Genomic DNA, 14,516 nt, shown 5'->3' on the forward strand with positions numbered 1-14,516 from the left:
AGCACCCCCACCCCCAATTTAGGATCCCGCCTCCCCCACCACAACTTTCTTACTCCAACCCCTGGCAGGCCTACCTGACCCTAGCTCGGACAGCTTCCTTAGGCTGTTGCAAAGTTCACTCTCTTATATGTTGGCTGTTTTTCTTTTTCTCTTCTCCTGACTCTCCAGAAAGCTGTTTGAATCTTCCCTTTCTCCATCTGCTGCTAAAGAAAGCCCCAGGGACCGAGGTGTCTTCTCCCCCCAAGCTCTGTGTCTATTTTCATTTCGCCTCCTCTTCCTATGTTTTTCTTCTTCTGCCCGCCTGGAATCAGCTGTCACTTTTCTGTTGTCTCATGGGTCCTTCAACTTGCCTTTGCTTTTCTAGCCTTTCTCAAAGAAAATGTGAACAGCATGTGTTTGCTCTCCTTTGGGTCCTATTGTGCGTAATTTTGTCTGGCTGTCCGTCTCCCAGGCTGCAGCTGGGTATAGCGGTTTTCTTCCTTCTCCCAGGAAGGGAGGCTGCATGGTGCTAGGGCAAAGTTTGATATCAGAAGATTTGAGATCCATTACTGGTTCTGCCTTTTCACTAAATTAAAAGATGCTTGCTCCTTGGAAGAGATGCTATGACAAATCTAGATGTATTAAAAAGCAGAGACATCAGTTTGCCAACAGAGGTCCAGATAGTCAAAGCTATGGCTTTTCCAGTAGTCATGGATGGATGTGAGAGTTGGACCATAAAGAAGGTTGAGCATGGAAGAGAATTGATGCTTTCAAACTGTGGTCCTGAAGAAGACTCTTGAGAGTCCCTTGGACGGCAAGGAGATCAAACTAGTCAATCTTAAAGGAAATCAACTCTGAATGTTCAGTGGAAGGACTGATGCTCAATCTCCAATACTTTGGTCACTGGCTGAGAAGAGTCAACTCATTGCAGAAGACCCTGATGCTGGGAAAGATTGAGGGCAGGAGGAGGAGAACAGGGCAATAGAGGATGAGATGGTTGGATGGCATCATCAACTCCATGGACATGAATTTGAGCAAACTGTGGGAGATAGTGAAGGACAGGGAAGCCTGGCATGCAGCAGTCCATGGGGTCACAAAGAGTCAGACATAGACATACTTAGTGACTGAACAACAATAATTGCTGGATTCAACCTCAGGACTTCAGTTGCCTTATTCATTCATTCATTCAACAAATACGATGAGCCCGCACTGTGTGCTGAGTGCTGGGGATAGAGCTGTGAATAAAACAGACATAATCCTGCCTTCCTGGAGCTTTTATGTATTTTCTTTTTTTTCAGTTCTGCCAGTTTATTGCTACCAATCCATCTCCTTTCACTCTCTTGCATGCGTGCTCAGTCATGTAACCCTGTGGACTGCAACTCGCCAGGCTCCTCTGTCCATGGACTTTTCCAGGCAAGAATACTGGAGTGGGTTATAATATGTGATTATATAGAAATTACATATTTGAGTTGGGAAAATAGACATTAAATAGGAGAAGTGAGTAAAATAGCATGTTAAGAGAGTGGAAAAGTCCTATGGTGAAAAAGCAAAGCAGGAGAGGTATCAGAATTGTTCCAGCTGGGGTTGCCGCTCATGTTTTAGGGGACATGTCCAGGAAAGGCTGCACTGAGAAGCTGGCATCAAGTGAAGGCCTGAAGGAAGGCTCATCTGCCAAATGGGGGTCTCAATATTTCACAAACCTGTGAGAAGCAGGTGGGGCAACTTGTGTGGAAGGCGTGCCTACAGGCACTGAACGCATGCCTTTGTCCGGTCAGCGCCTTCTTCTAAAATCCCCATCCTTAAAAGTTACTCTGAACAAGTCCAAGGTTAGAGTCTCTCTGATGGCTTTGGAGACCATCTCCCCTGTTACCTGCTTCCGGAGGGCAGCGCTGGCCCAGAGGGCGTCTCTATGGCAAGCCTAGCTAGTCCCTTCCTCAATTTCCTGCCTCCCCACCCCCTCCCCCTGCCCCCAAGAGATGACAGTCCCTGGGGAGGCTGGAGGGAACACCCCAGGGCAGGCCCGCACGAGTGTCACTTTTCCCTTAGTTTCCGTGGCCTCAGTGACAATGCAAAGGAAGTGATAATGCAGAGGCGGCTCTTTAATGAGAGGAGGTGACAGTGGTCATGGGAGAGTTCCCCATGAGAAAGAAGAGGAACTGTCTGGTGGAGGCACAAGCTGAAACTGGCTTGTAACCGCAGCCTCAGAGCTGATGTTCGTTCAAGTTGCTGTGCCTTTTAGCAATTGTCTTGGTACCGTTCCCGGTCCTTTGATGGACCAGACATCCTCAGGAATGTCCAGGCTCCACCCTCTTTTGTGCCTAGTAGGTGCTTTTCTGCACTTGAATGTCTAACACCCACTCGAGCTTCCTACCCCGAGTTCATCTGGATGCTGGGCTCAGCTGTTTTCAGAAACACATATAGTCTGCTGCAGAGATAACCATGTTCCTTGTGACCTTCACTGTGTCTTTAGAATGTTGCAGGAATGAGGAAAGGGTGGACCGTTTACCTTTTGACTCTTGGTGGTTCCTGGTTATACTGATTCAGAATTGCAGGGCCTGCTCCCCTGAAGAAAAATAGCCCAACCCTCTGTGTTCCCTTGGTTGTTGTTGGTTAAAAGCTGTACCGGTCACAACATAAACAGGTCTCTGTGTGGCTGCCACCCCCACATCCAGGTCCGGACAGAAGCTGATGCTTTCCGTCCCAAAGCAAACATCCCAGCCCAAAGTCAGGAAGCTGGTCCCACAGGCCAAAGCTGCTCTCCCTGCAGCTGGCGAGTCACTGGAGGCTTGATCGGGTGAGAGTTGCGGAGACAAGCCATCCAAGGATCTGATCCCTGAAAAAGACTTCCTGCTTGTAGCCACTCTGAAGGCACTGCACACACGCCGGTTGCAGGGGCTGTCATCCATTTCCCTGTCAGCAAAGTGGCTGGACTGGTAACCAGCCCTTCTTGGAAAGGACTGGAGAGGCAGGCAGGGTAGAGGAAGTCTCCAACTTCACCCCTGTCCTGGGCTTACTCTCAAGGCCCCTCTGTGAGTGAAGCTGGCTGGCAGGAAGAGGGAAGGAGCTGGGGGACCGGATGTGGTTACTCTGCAAGACCCTGTTCTGCTACAGGATAAAAAAAATGATTGTAAAACACACTTGTGTTACAGTGTAACAGACCTGTAGCTATGAAAATTGTGTGTCTGTGTGTGTGTGTAGGTGTTTTCCTGGGTATTATTATGTGGGCCCTGTGGTCAGTGACCATTTAGTGTGATCAGTAGTTTACCAAGAAAGAGAGTCGTATCTCAGTTGTACTTCGTTAGGGCTACCAGAACAAATTAATACAGACTCAGGGGTTTGATGGACTTTGGTGCTAGAGAAGATTTTTGAGAGTCCCTTGGACAGCAAAGAGGTCAAACCAGTCAATCCTAAAGGAAATCAACCCTGAATATTCATTGGAAGGACTGATGCTGAAGCTGAAGCTCCAGTACTTTGGCCACCTGATTCAAAGAGCCAACTCATTGGAAAAGACCCTGATGCTGGGAAAGATTGAAGGCAGGAGAAGTGGGCGACAGAAGATGAGATGGTTGGATGGCATCACCGACTCAATGGGCATGAGTGTGAGCAAACTCCAGGAGATGGTGAAGGACAGGGAAGCCTGGCGTGCTGCAGTTCATGGGGTTGCAAAGAGTCAGAACAACTGAGTGACTGAACAACCACAGGGGCCTAAACAACAGATATTTATTTTCTCACAGTTCTGGAGGCTGAAAGTTTGAGGTCACTGTTGGTTCTTTCTGAAGCCTCCCCTCTTTGCAGATGGCTGTCTTCTCCCCCATCCTCACTCAGTCTTTCCTCTGTGTGTGTCTGTCCAAAATTCCTCTTCTTATAAAGACACCTGCCATATATACCCACTCCAGTACTCTTGCCTGGAAAATCCCATGGATGGAGGAGCCTGGTAGGCTACAGTCCGTGGGGTTGCAAAGAATTGGACACAACTGAGTGACTTCACTTTCTTTCTTTCTTTAATGACCTCTTTCAAAAATTTCCTAGGGACTTCCTTGTGATCCAGTGGTTAAGACCTTGACTTCCAATGCAGGCGGTGCAGGCTTGATCCCTGGTCAGGGCGCTAAGATCCTACATGCCTTGCAGCCAAAAAAAAAAAAAAAAAAAACATAAACAACAGAAGCAGTATTGTAACAAATTCAATAAAGACTTTAAAAATGGTCTACATAAAAAAAAATCTTTAAAAAGACTATCTGAAATATATTCAGTTTTCTAAGGTATCGAGAATTAGCACTTCAGTATATGAATTGTGGAGCGTGAAATTCAGCCCAAGAGTCATCATGACAAGGTAGGGCCTTGCTGTTTAGAAAGTATAATGGCTTGACCATGAAAAAAAATCAAATGTATTAATAAAATTGTTTTCTGAAAGGAAAAAAAAAACCAGCTAAAAAACATTTTAGGACTTTTCAGAACCAGTTACACTGCAAGATTTAAAACATTTAAACATAAAACTAAGTGACCTTTGTTAGGACAATAGGATTATAGGTAATTAATTTTGTTCCCATGTCATAAATTTTATTGTTGTTATATTACCTTTATCATTAAAATTATAAGGCAACATGAGTGGTGATATTGCACACATATTACCCTTCAGTTCAGTTCAGTTCAGTTCAATCGTCAGTCGTGTCCAACTCTTTGCGACCCCGTGGACTGCAGCGTGCCAGGCCTCCCTGTCCATCAGCAACTCCTGGAGTTTACTATATTACCCTTACAAAGCACCTATTTCAGTGTCTTCTGTTTGGAGCAAGGAAGTGAACACCCGTGTGCTCCGCACCCAGGCCCGCGCGTGCGCGCAGGTAAACCTTTGCAGCCAGGTTGCAGGGCGGAAGTGGATCGGAGATATTCAATGAGGTCATCCTCTGATCCTGAGTTGGGACTTTTGCTACGTTTTCAGAGAATACTTTCCTTTGTTTGTTTTTCTGATCAATTTTGAAACCAGTGCAGACTCTTCCGCAGCCCCCAGTTTCCCCAGATGAGACAGGCCGGGTCTCATCTGCCTTCTCATCTCCGCCCACGACACCCACACACCCACACCCACACACCCGGGAGCAGAGACGGCGGCGTATTGGCGAGTACTAGAGTCCTTCCTGAGTCTTCTCATCAAGGACTTGATTCCCTTCTCAGTAGAAACAGCGTGCCAGCAGCCCAGGGGGGTGCAGCAGCTCGGTTCCACAGGAGGCGGGCGCGCGTCCAGAGAGGCGGGAGCGGGGCTCAGCCTCACTGCGGGGGCAGAGCGGCTCCGAGCCCGGGAAGCCTGCCCGCCGCCCGCCCACAGGAAACACGTGTCACCGCGCATCGGTCAGGGCTGCGCCACACTCTGCGGTCCAGATCCTGGGGATCTGAAGGGAGGAAAAGTCTTAGATACCTCCTTGTCCCCTGAAGGCCGAGCAGTGACTTTTTCCGTCCACTGCTTCCTTAGTGCAGTGAGTATTAGGAGGCGTGGATGCTATTCACAGGTTCCAGGAAGGACACGGGATTGTCTGATCTGTTTTGAAGGTGATTCCCCAGAGTCCTGAGGTGGATGGTTTGTTTCTCAATGACATGTTATCCCTCGCCGTTCCTCGCTGTCGTGGCCACACTTGCCATCTGCTCTGAGATTCTCTGGGCGTGTGCCCGGGGTTGCCTGGCAGAACCCACATCCTCCGCTGTGCATCTTCCTCTCCCACACGCACCCCTCACCCCTCTCTCCCTCGCGGCTCCTCCTGACACTCTCTGGGATCTTGATTCATCGCTTCGCTCCGAACACAGGTTGCAAAAGTTTTCCGGTGCTGGATTTGGAGTAGCAGGATTAGTCACTGATACTTTTTTCTTCTTTTTCTGGTGACTTAAAAGAATGATGGTAAAGTGTACACAACACAAAACTTACCATTTTAACCGTTTTAAAGTGCACAGTTCAGGGGTATTAAATACATTCAAAGTCAGGCAACCCTCCTCACAACCTGTCTCCAGGACTTTTCTATCATCCCACGTAGAAGGTCTGTGCCCTTAAAAAGTGATTTGCCATTCTCTGTTCCCCCCAGCCCAGACTAATCTCTATTCTACCTTCTGGCTTTGTGAATTTGCATACTCTAGGTACCACATATAAATGGGATCATACAGTGTTTGGCTTATTTCATTCAGCATAGTGTCCATGATTCATCCATATCGTAGCCAGTGTTGGACATCCAATGTCCAAATGACATTCCTTTTTAAGGCTGAAAAAATTCCATTTTATATCAGCTGAGCCACCAGGCAAGCATATATACACACACGTGTGTATATACCACGTGTTGTTTAAGCACTTCTCTGTTAATGGACATTTGACTTGTCTCCGTCTTTTTGTCTATTGTGAATAATGCTGCTCTCATTAGTGTACAAAAAATCTGAGTCCCTACTTTCAATTCTTTGGAGTATATAATTAGCGAGGTCATATGGTCATTCTATGTTTAACTTTTTGAGGAACCATTGGCCCCCAAATCATGAAGCATAGTGCCCTTGTGTGTTTATCTGTGAAAGCAAGACCACTGCCTCTTAGGGACAGGACCTCACAGGTCAGTCCACTTACTTTCTTTGATCAGGGGGCTGAATGGCCCAGGGGTTCCCACTCCTGGGCCAACAAGGCAGAGTTAAATTCCAGTTCTGATACTTGATGGATCTGTAATCTTGGGTGAGTAACTTAAACACTCTAAGCGACAGTTTCTAATGAGGAATATGATATCTACTTTTGGGGGCTGTTGTGAGAAAATACATAAGACCAAGTGGTAAAATGCTTGGCATAGATCCAGTGACAGGCAACTCTTTAATGAATGGTAGCTGTTGTGGTTACTGTGAACATGTTTAGACTCAGAGGCCCAGGAAAGAAAAGAGTCCTCTGGTTGTTTCTTCCCATGGCTGGTTCTAAATTTCTCCATGCATAGCTTTTTTGACCGGAGAAGGCAATGGCACCCCACTCCAGTACTCTTGTTTGGAAAGTCCCATGGATGGAGGAGGCTGGTAGGCTGCAGTCCATGGGGTCGCTAGGAGTCGGACACGACTGAGCGACTTCACTTTCACTTTTCACTTTCATGCACTGGAGAAGGAAATGGCAACCCACTCCAGTGTTCTTGCCTGGAGAATCCCAGGGACAGGGGAGCCTGGTGGGCTGCCATCTATGGGGTCGCACAGAGTCGGACACGACTGAAGCAACTTAGCAGCAGCAGCAGCAGCTCTTTTGATATGCCCCTGTTATTGTTGTTGTTCAGTAGCTAAGTCGTGCCCAACTCTTTGCAACCCCAAGGACTACAGCATGCCAGGCTCCTCTGTCCTTCACTGTTTCCCAGAGTTTGCTCAAATTCATGTCCACTGAGTCGATAGTGCCATCCAACCATCTCATCTTCTGTCACCCCCTTCTCCTCCTGCCCTCAGTCTTTCCCAATATCAAGGTCTTTTCCAGTGAGTTAGCTCTTTGCATCAACTGGCCAAAGTATTGTAGCTTCAGCTTCAGCATCAGTCCTTCCAATGAATATTCAGGGTTGATTTCCTTTAGGATTGACTGGTTTGATCTCCTTGCAGTCCATATATTACATTATAATGTATGATATACCCATATATTACAGTGCAGTGTAAGTTGAAATTCTCCTGTGAACCTTGTTCATTTCCTCTGTACTCTTGGCTGTGGTTGGTTGATGATTCTGATCCAGCTCAGATATTCCAGGAAGCAGGGTGACTTGGCATCATCCCGCACTGCTACTTGCTCACCAGGTGGCCTCAGGCAGTTTACTGAATTGAGTTCCATCATAATATGGGGCATCATATGGAGTGTATAGGACTGTGTTTAGACACACAGAAAACATTTATGCAAAGTTCCAACACAGAGGCAGGCCCTCAATGAAGAACAATTTCCATAGTTCATCCAAACAAAGACACTGATTGCCAGATGGGCAGTTTAACTACAACACAAAGCTAAGGTACCCCAGACTGTAGGATGCATCTCCATTTCCCAGATGTTGAATGTGAGGAAAATGTGCATCTTAGGACTGTTGAAATATGGGAACTGCCTTTCGGTGAGTCCCTATGTAAAAGGTCATAAAGGAATAAAAAGAAAACACACAAAGCATAAGCTCACAAGAAGCCTCACCTTTTGGAAAAGGAACAAAGTAATTGGAGCAGTTCTGCCCTTCCTGTGATTAACTTGGGACCCACACCTGGGACCGCTCTCTTACCAACTCATGCCCAAAGAATTCAGGGAGAAAAACCAGTCGTTGGAAATGCAGGCTCAGCTTTGGCACGACAGAGTGGGAGAGGAATGCTTTGAGGGAGGGAAGGGATGCTCTCCCTTTTTCTGTCGTTTGAAATGGAAGCAGTGTCCTTGAATCTGTGGCTGCAGCTGGTGGCTGGTGGTCTGAGTGGGGAGAAGAGTCACCTTGGTGGCCCCGTATTAACCAGGTCCCTCGTCCTCCTGGGTGTCTTACACAATAGATTCATTTGGAGGTGCCAACTACAGGCGAGTGACTCACTTCCCAGCCTCTGAAACACAACTTGTAGCATCTTGATCAAACTTCAGAGGTGACCTTAATAGTGGCCCTGCCTCTGAGTCGCTCAGATTCCCACAGCTGGGGGCGGCTCAGGATTTTTCCACCCGCCTCCTGCATGCACACTGGCTCTCAGTTTTACAGACAAGCCTGAGCGTCTGTTTGAGGTTGAGTGGGATCACTGACAACGCTCTGCAGCTCGCTTGGACCTGCAGCCCAGGGTTCACCACGGTTTCACTTGTTCACTCGAAGTTCAACTTTAATAGCTGTAAACTCAAAGCAATTCTGTGGTTAACAGCCTCTAATTCATTCCTCAAGCTCTTCACTCTCATGAAGCCAATGCCTGCTAAGCATTTGCTACGTTTCAGGTGCAATTCTAAGCACTGTTACCTTGAGGAAGGTCCCGTCACCGTCCCATTTCATAGACGGTGGTTAAGCCCTGGAGTCATGCATCCGGTATCGCACAGCAGGTTTGAACTCTGACTTTGGAGAGTGAATTCTCAACCTAGTGCTTTAGGAGCTCCCTTAATCGGCTTATTACCTCCTCCCCAGAGAAAGTGTTTGTTTTTGTTTAGTCACTAAGTTGTGTCTGACTCTTTGAGACCCCATGGACTACAGCACACCAGTCTCCTTGTCCTTCTTTATTTCCCAGAGTTTGCTCAAACTCATGTCCAGTGAGTTGGTGAACCATCTCATCCTCTGCCACCCACTTCTCCTCCTGCCTTTCCCAGCATCAGGGTCTTTTCCAATGAGTCAGCTTTTCCATCAGGTGGCCAAAGTATTGGAGCTTCAGCTTCAACATTAGTCCTTCCAATGAGTATTCAGGGTTGATTTCCCTTAGGACACTGTCCCCTGCTTAAAACCCTTTAATTACCTCTCATTCATCTGAGGAGAAGACCCAAATTCCTTAATGGGCCAATCAGACCTGCTGTCTTCTGGCTTCCTCTCCTGTCCAGCTCCTCTCACTTCTGGCCTTGGTGCCATCCGTCCTTGTCACCTGGAGTCCTCCCCAACCCCCACCACCCAGTCCTTCCCTCTGCTATTAGCCTTGCTCATCTGTTGGGTCTCAGCATCCGTGCCACAAGCAGCCTTTCCTGCTCAACTGTGGCCCCTCTCCAGCCTCCACTTACTTTCCCTATTCACATCCTGGACTCCCATGTCCACGCCATGCCATACACAGAGCGGGCATTTCTCATTCCCTCTTCCTTCTTCTTCTCTGAACTGTAAGCTGTGTGAGGTTGCTTTCAACACCATGAGTCCTCAAATAGTTGTCAAGTGCATCAGATGATAGATGAAGACTTGGACCTCAGCCTACACTTAAAAATATTCCCACCTTCATCCATCCATCCAGCCTTCTCTCTTGATGTGCTCTGTTCCAGTCGGCAGACCATTTTAAATCGAAAGTCATATATTAACAGAGGCGCCTTTGTTTCGGGTCATATTTCTTTCCTGTTATGGCCAGTCCAGCTTCAAGACGTTTCCTTGCGGCTGACATACTCCCGTGACATGAGCGCGAGGATGTCACCCATTTCCTCCTTCTGTGATGTTTGTCCTTTAGCTGTGTGATTGGAATTTTGTAAAAATAGCTGACCAACTGCAGTACATCTAGTTCCATAAACTCACTGGGAGTAAGCCCCTCTGTCCAGCCTCTGAGGGGCCCACACCTGCTCCCAGGACATTCCAGGAGACGCTGTCATACACAGCACAAAGAGCATCTGTTCCCTGGGCCCACTCTGGAAGGACAGCTGAGGCTGTGCCCAGAGATGGCCAGGTCAGCCTGTTCCTGGGACCAGGGCTGGTGTCACACAACAAGCGACAGAGCTTGATTGGCAGGTGTGACGTGCGTCCTTGCTCACCAGCTCCCTTCACTTCTGCCTGTGTGGAGGAGGCAGACTCTCCTGGGAGCCCAATTAGCATGTCATGGCGTGTGTGTGTGTGTGTGTGTGTGAGAGAGAGAGAGAGAGAGCGAAAGAGAGAGAGAGAGAATGCGTGTATGTGTAAGAGAGAGAAAGAGTAGTAAGTAGAGGGAGAAAAAGAGAAAGGAAAAGCAAAACTGAGACAGAGAAAGGAATGGGGAGACAGAAACTCCTGAGAGAAGAAGGCTATCAGAGATGTTGACAGATGGAAACAAGGAAAAGGGCGAGTAGAGAGCTGAGCAGATAGAAGGCTTGGGAACGCGGGCAGGCAGCACCATTGGTGGCCTTTTGGTCAGGTTAAGTGCACACAAATGGGTGGTGTAGGATGTCAGCCCATCTGGAGGACTGTGTGTGAAGTCAGGGCAAAGTGAGCATCTGCGTGGTGGTTGGTTTGCTCCTAATGGGCTGGGATGGACCCTGGGAGGGCGACAGCCTGGGTAGATCAGACCAGGAGATTGTCTCCATGGCAGCGGGCTTCACTCTAAGCCCCAGTGGGCTCTCTTGTATGTTTAGGTGTGGGTCTAGCACACAGAGATCCCGGAGCCAAGCAAAGCTGTTTGAGACCATCCATCGGCTTTAGAGCCCATCGAGAGGGCGCCATCACTCTTGCTCTTCATATGTGAACTGACTTAATCCCCACAACCCCCTCTAGGGGTGGATGCTCTGGCTGCCCCTATTGTGGTGATGGAGATGGGGAGACATGGAAAACAACCAACTTGCCCAACACTGCCCCCCTGGGAAGTAGCGGAGTGGGACTTTGAACCCAGGATTTCTGGTTCCAGAATCAGTGCCTTTAACCGCTGTCCTGCTAATCAGATTCAGCTTGTAAGCTACAGTCAATTCTTCTTTTTTTCTTCCTAGAGCACTTTCCAGAGACAAGAGCAGAGGCATGCGTGCTTGCTTAGTCGTGTCCAACTCTTTGTGACCCCATGGACTGTAGCCCGCCAGGCTTCTCTCTCCATGGGACTCTCCAGACAAGAATACTGCTGTGGGTGCCTGGACTCTGGAGCCAGACCAACCCGGGGTTCACACCCCAGCACTGCCACTTCCCAGCTGGGTGCCCCTGGTCCTTTAAGGAGCTGATCTAGGTCACAGGCTCGTCTTTTGTAAAAATGAGAACAAAACCAGGACCGTCCCCGTGGGGCTGTGAGGGTTAAACAAAGTCATGTATTTCACATACCTGGCCTGAAGTAAATCCTCAATAAATATTGCCCATTATTATCTTTCAAATGAAGCTCCTTTCTATTTTATATCCTTCTTGCAAGGAGAAAATGAGATAATAAATGTACAAGTGCTTTGGAAAATTTGTTTCACCATTCCACTGTTAGATGTTATTATTGTTGTTAAATACTCAGTGAATATAAAGTCCACGGAAGGCATGTAGGTGAATACTGCGCCAGATAGGCCAGCAAGATATGGAGACCACCATGGAGGGGGCTGGAGGAAGGGGCCGGAGGAGAAGGATAGACAAGTGACTTTGATACCAGATGCAATATGGGAAGTCCCATAAGAGAATTCCAGCATCAAACTCTGGGGTCCAGCAGAGAAAGGAATAGGAAAAGGCTTAATTAAAACACCAATTTTTGAAAAGATATGAAATCCATTCACTCAATTCATATTGAGTCCTTATCCTTTGCCAAGTCATTGACTGCTAGGGATACAATGATGATTAAGACATAGTCTGGGTTCCAGGAAATGATCCTTGGCTTGAGTTTTCGACTGGAATTGGTTGGGAAGGGCATTGCAAGAGGAGGAAATAGGGTCAGCAAAGGCATAGAGGGCTTCCCTGGTGACTCAGCAGTAAAGATGCCATCTGCAATGCAGAATCTATAGGAACACAGGGTTCGATACCTGGCTGGGGAGGATTCCCTGGAGAAGAGCATGGCAACCCACTCCAATATCCTTACCTAGAGAATCCCATGGACAGAGGAGCCTGGCAGCTACAGTCCATAGCCATAAAAAGAAGTCGCAAAGAGTCGGACACGACTGAAGTGACTTAGCATGCACACATGCATGTACACAAAGGTATAGAGATAAAAATGTAAGCAAGCTTTGTGAAGCTGCCAGGAGTCATCTGTGACTAGCATGGAGTTTATAGAGTAATGCAAAGTGAACCCAGAAAAGATGTTTGGGCCTTTATTTGGGTGGTTTTGATTTAATGACAGTTTGTAATTAACTTAGAAGGCAATAGGGAGCCATCTAAGGGCAATAATATGATTGAGTCACATAAAGACCACCATCAAGTACCAGTTCACATCAGTGCCACTTATTTTTGCTGGTTTAGAGATTACGCCCTAAATACAGAAGATAGCCTATCCCATTAAAGACTTACTCAAAACATTTTCAGGGTGTGAACCTGTATATTCAGTCTTTGAGTGTGACACCAAGTCAACTTCAATAAACACTCTGTATCTTGTACTTTTCTCAGATTTACTGTAGTGCACACACACACACACACACACACACACATTAGTAGTCTACATTGTAAAGTCAGCTCTGCATTTGAGGGTATTTACATGTGTCATTTTCTCTTTCAGCTCCAAAATGTAATGTGTCAATATGTAACAGTCAAGAATAAATGTATATGGCAGGGTAATTGTTCAAGAATTAAAATATATGCCAACAGAACACCAACAGATTTTATTTCGTGACATTTGGGGCTCCTTTCTTTGCAGTGTTTCCTTGTGGTAAGAGAGGTAGATTAAAGATCATTGCAAATCAAAGCGATGCTTTCAACTTTTGAAATGAACGCTCGCTTGTCTTTTTCCACTTTTCACACATTTGCATAGATGTCAACTGAATTCTGAATTCTTTTCAGAGTCATGTTTAATACAAAGTTATGAACACCCGCGTGCCACAAAATTGCTTTGCCCCTCTCTTCCTCACCTCACACCCCCACTGTCCTTTCCTTCACCCCCTCTAGAGCACAGTTCTCCTGGAAGATTTCACAGGAGATTAAAGAGAGGGAATCAGAGCCTTAAAAAGAAGCCAGTAGCTGCCAAACAGAACCTGCAAGTGGGAACTGACCCCTCCCTGCTGCTGACCCTCCTATGTGAGTTTCTGTGTTTGTTTGCAGTTCTGTAGGTGGTGGTAGAAACTGTCCTACAGAAATGCCTTCAGTGTCTTCCAGTGTGATCCCGGTGGTCAGGTGAGACTCTTCTAGGACAGATGATATGCTGTTGGCTTGCTCATGCTCCGTTGCTCCGTTGTGTCCGACTCTTTTCAACCCCATGGACAGTAGCCCCCCCCGCCACCCCCTCCACCGCCAGGCTCCTCTGTCCATGGGATATCCTAAGCAAGAATACTGGAGTGGTTTGCCATTTCCTCCTACAGGGGATCTTGCCAACCAGGGATCAAACCCCTGTCTCCTGCATTGCAAGTGGATTCTTTATTGTTGAGCCACCTGGGTGGCTTGGGCAGGGTTAAAAGGCCTTGAGAGTGTGGTAGGGTGGAAACCCCAGTTTTTCCTCCACTTGCTTTATGGGTAGTCTTGGTCTAGGGGTGCGTTTAATTCTGATTGGCTGCTAGCTGCCAGACTCTTCTAGGTTTGCAGGCAGCTCTGCTTGCAGTGGGTTGCTAACCACAACTGTCGCGGACTTGAAAGGAAACAAAACCTCTGGCAGGGCAGGGTCTTGGTTGGGTCTATGTTTTGTTGTCTGTTATTTCTAATTCCAAATTAATAGCATAGATCAAGCCCAACAGTTAAATCACACATCTGCCTGGGGTTTGGGTAGCGATTCGCAATATGTTTTTGTTCATTATTGCTTTTATTATGGCTCAGACTTCTTTTGAATCGCTCCCAAGTAACAGGTGGTTTTCTGACCATGCTAAATGCTAAATGCTGCTGTGTATAAGGCAGTTAGGCATTGTTTGCCTAGCTGTGGTTACACCTAGGCCCCAGGCAGCCTCAGAATTAGCAGCCTGCAACAGATTGGAATTCCTAGGGGACTTCACTTAACCCTTAGTTCTCCCAAACTTGTTTTCCGTTTGCTGTGGGGTGGGGGTTCCCCATTACATCCAGCAGCTCAGCATATGTACTTTTTGTATCCTGGGAGGTTGCGGGAGGGTTCAAGTAGGTCAAAAAGTTAAT

At 47.3% G+C, this 14,516-nt stretch overlaps 1 long non-coding RNA gene across 1 annotated transcript; it reads right to left on the bottom strand.

Moving 5' to 3' along the window:
• Positions 1 to 3,962: 3,962 nt before the first annotated feature.
• On the bottom strand, positions 3,963 to 5,505 carry LOC139186902 (uncharacterized). The gene is made up of 2 exons (XR_011570583.1): positions 5,064 to 5,505; positions 3,963 to 4,100 (listed from the first exon to the last, which is right to left on the bottom strand). It is a non-coding gene; the product is annotated as an uncharacterized lncRNA (long non-coding RNA).
• Between the last annotated feature and the right edge of the window lie 9,011 nt (positions 5,506 to 14,516).

The sequence above is a fragment of the Bos indicus genome, chromosome 14 (genome assembly GCF_029378745.1).
Source record: "Bos indicus isolate NIAB-ARS_2022 breed Sahiwal x Tharparkar chromosome 14, NIAB-ARS_B.indTharparkar_mat_pri_1.0, whole genome shotgun sequence".
Lineage (NCBI taxonomy): Eukaryota > Metazoa > Chordata > Mammalia > Artiodactyla > Bovidae > Bos > Bos indicus.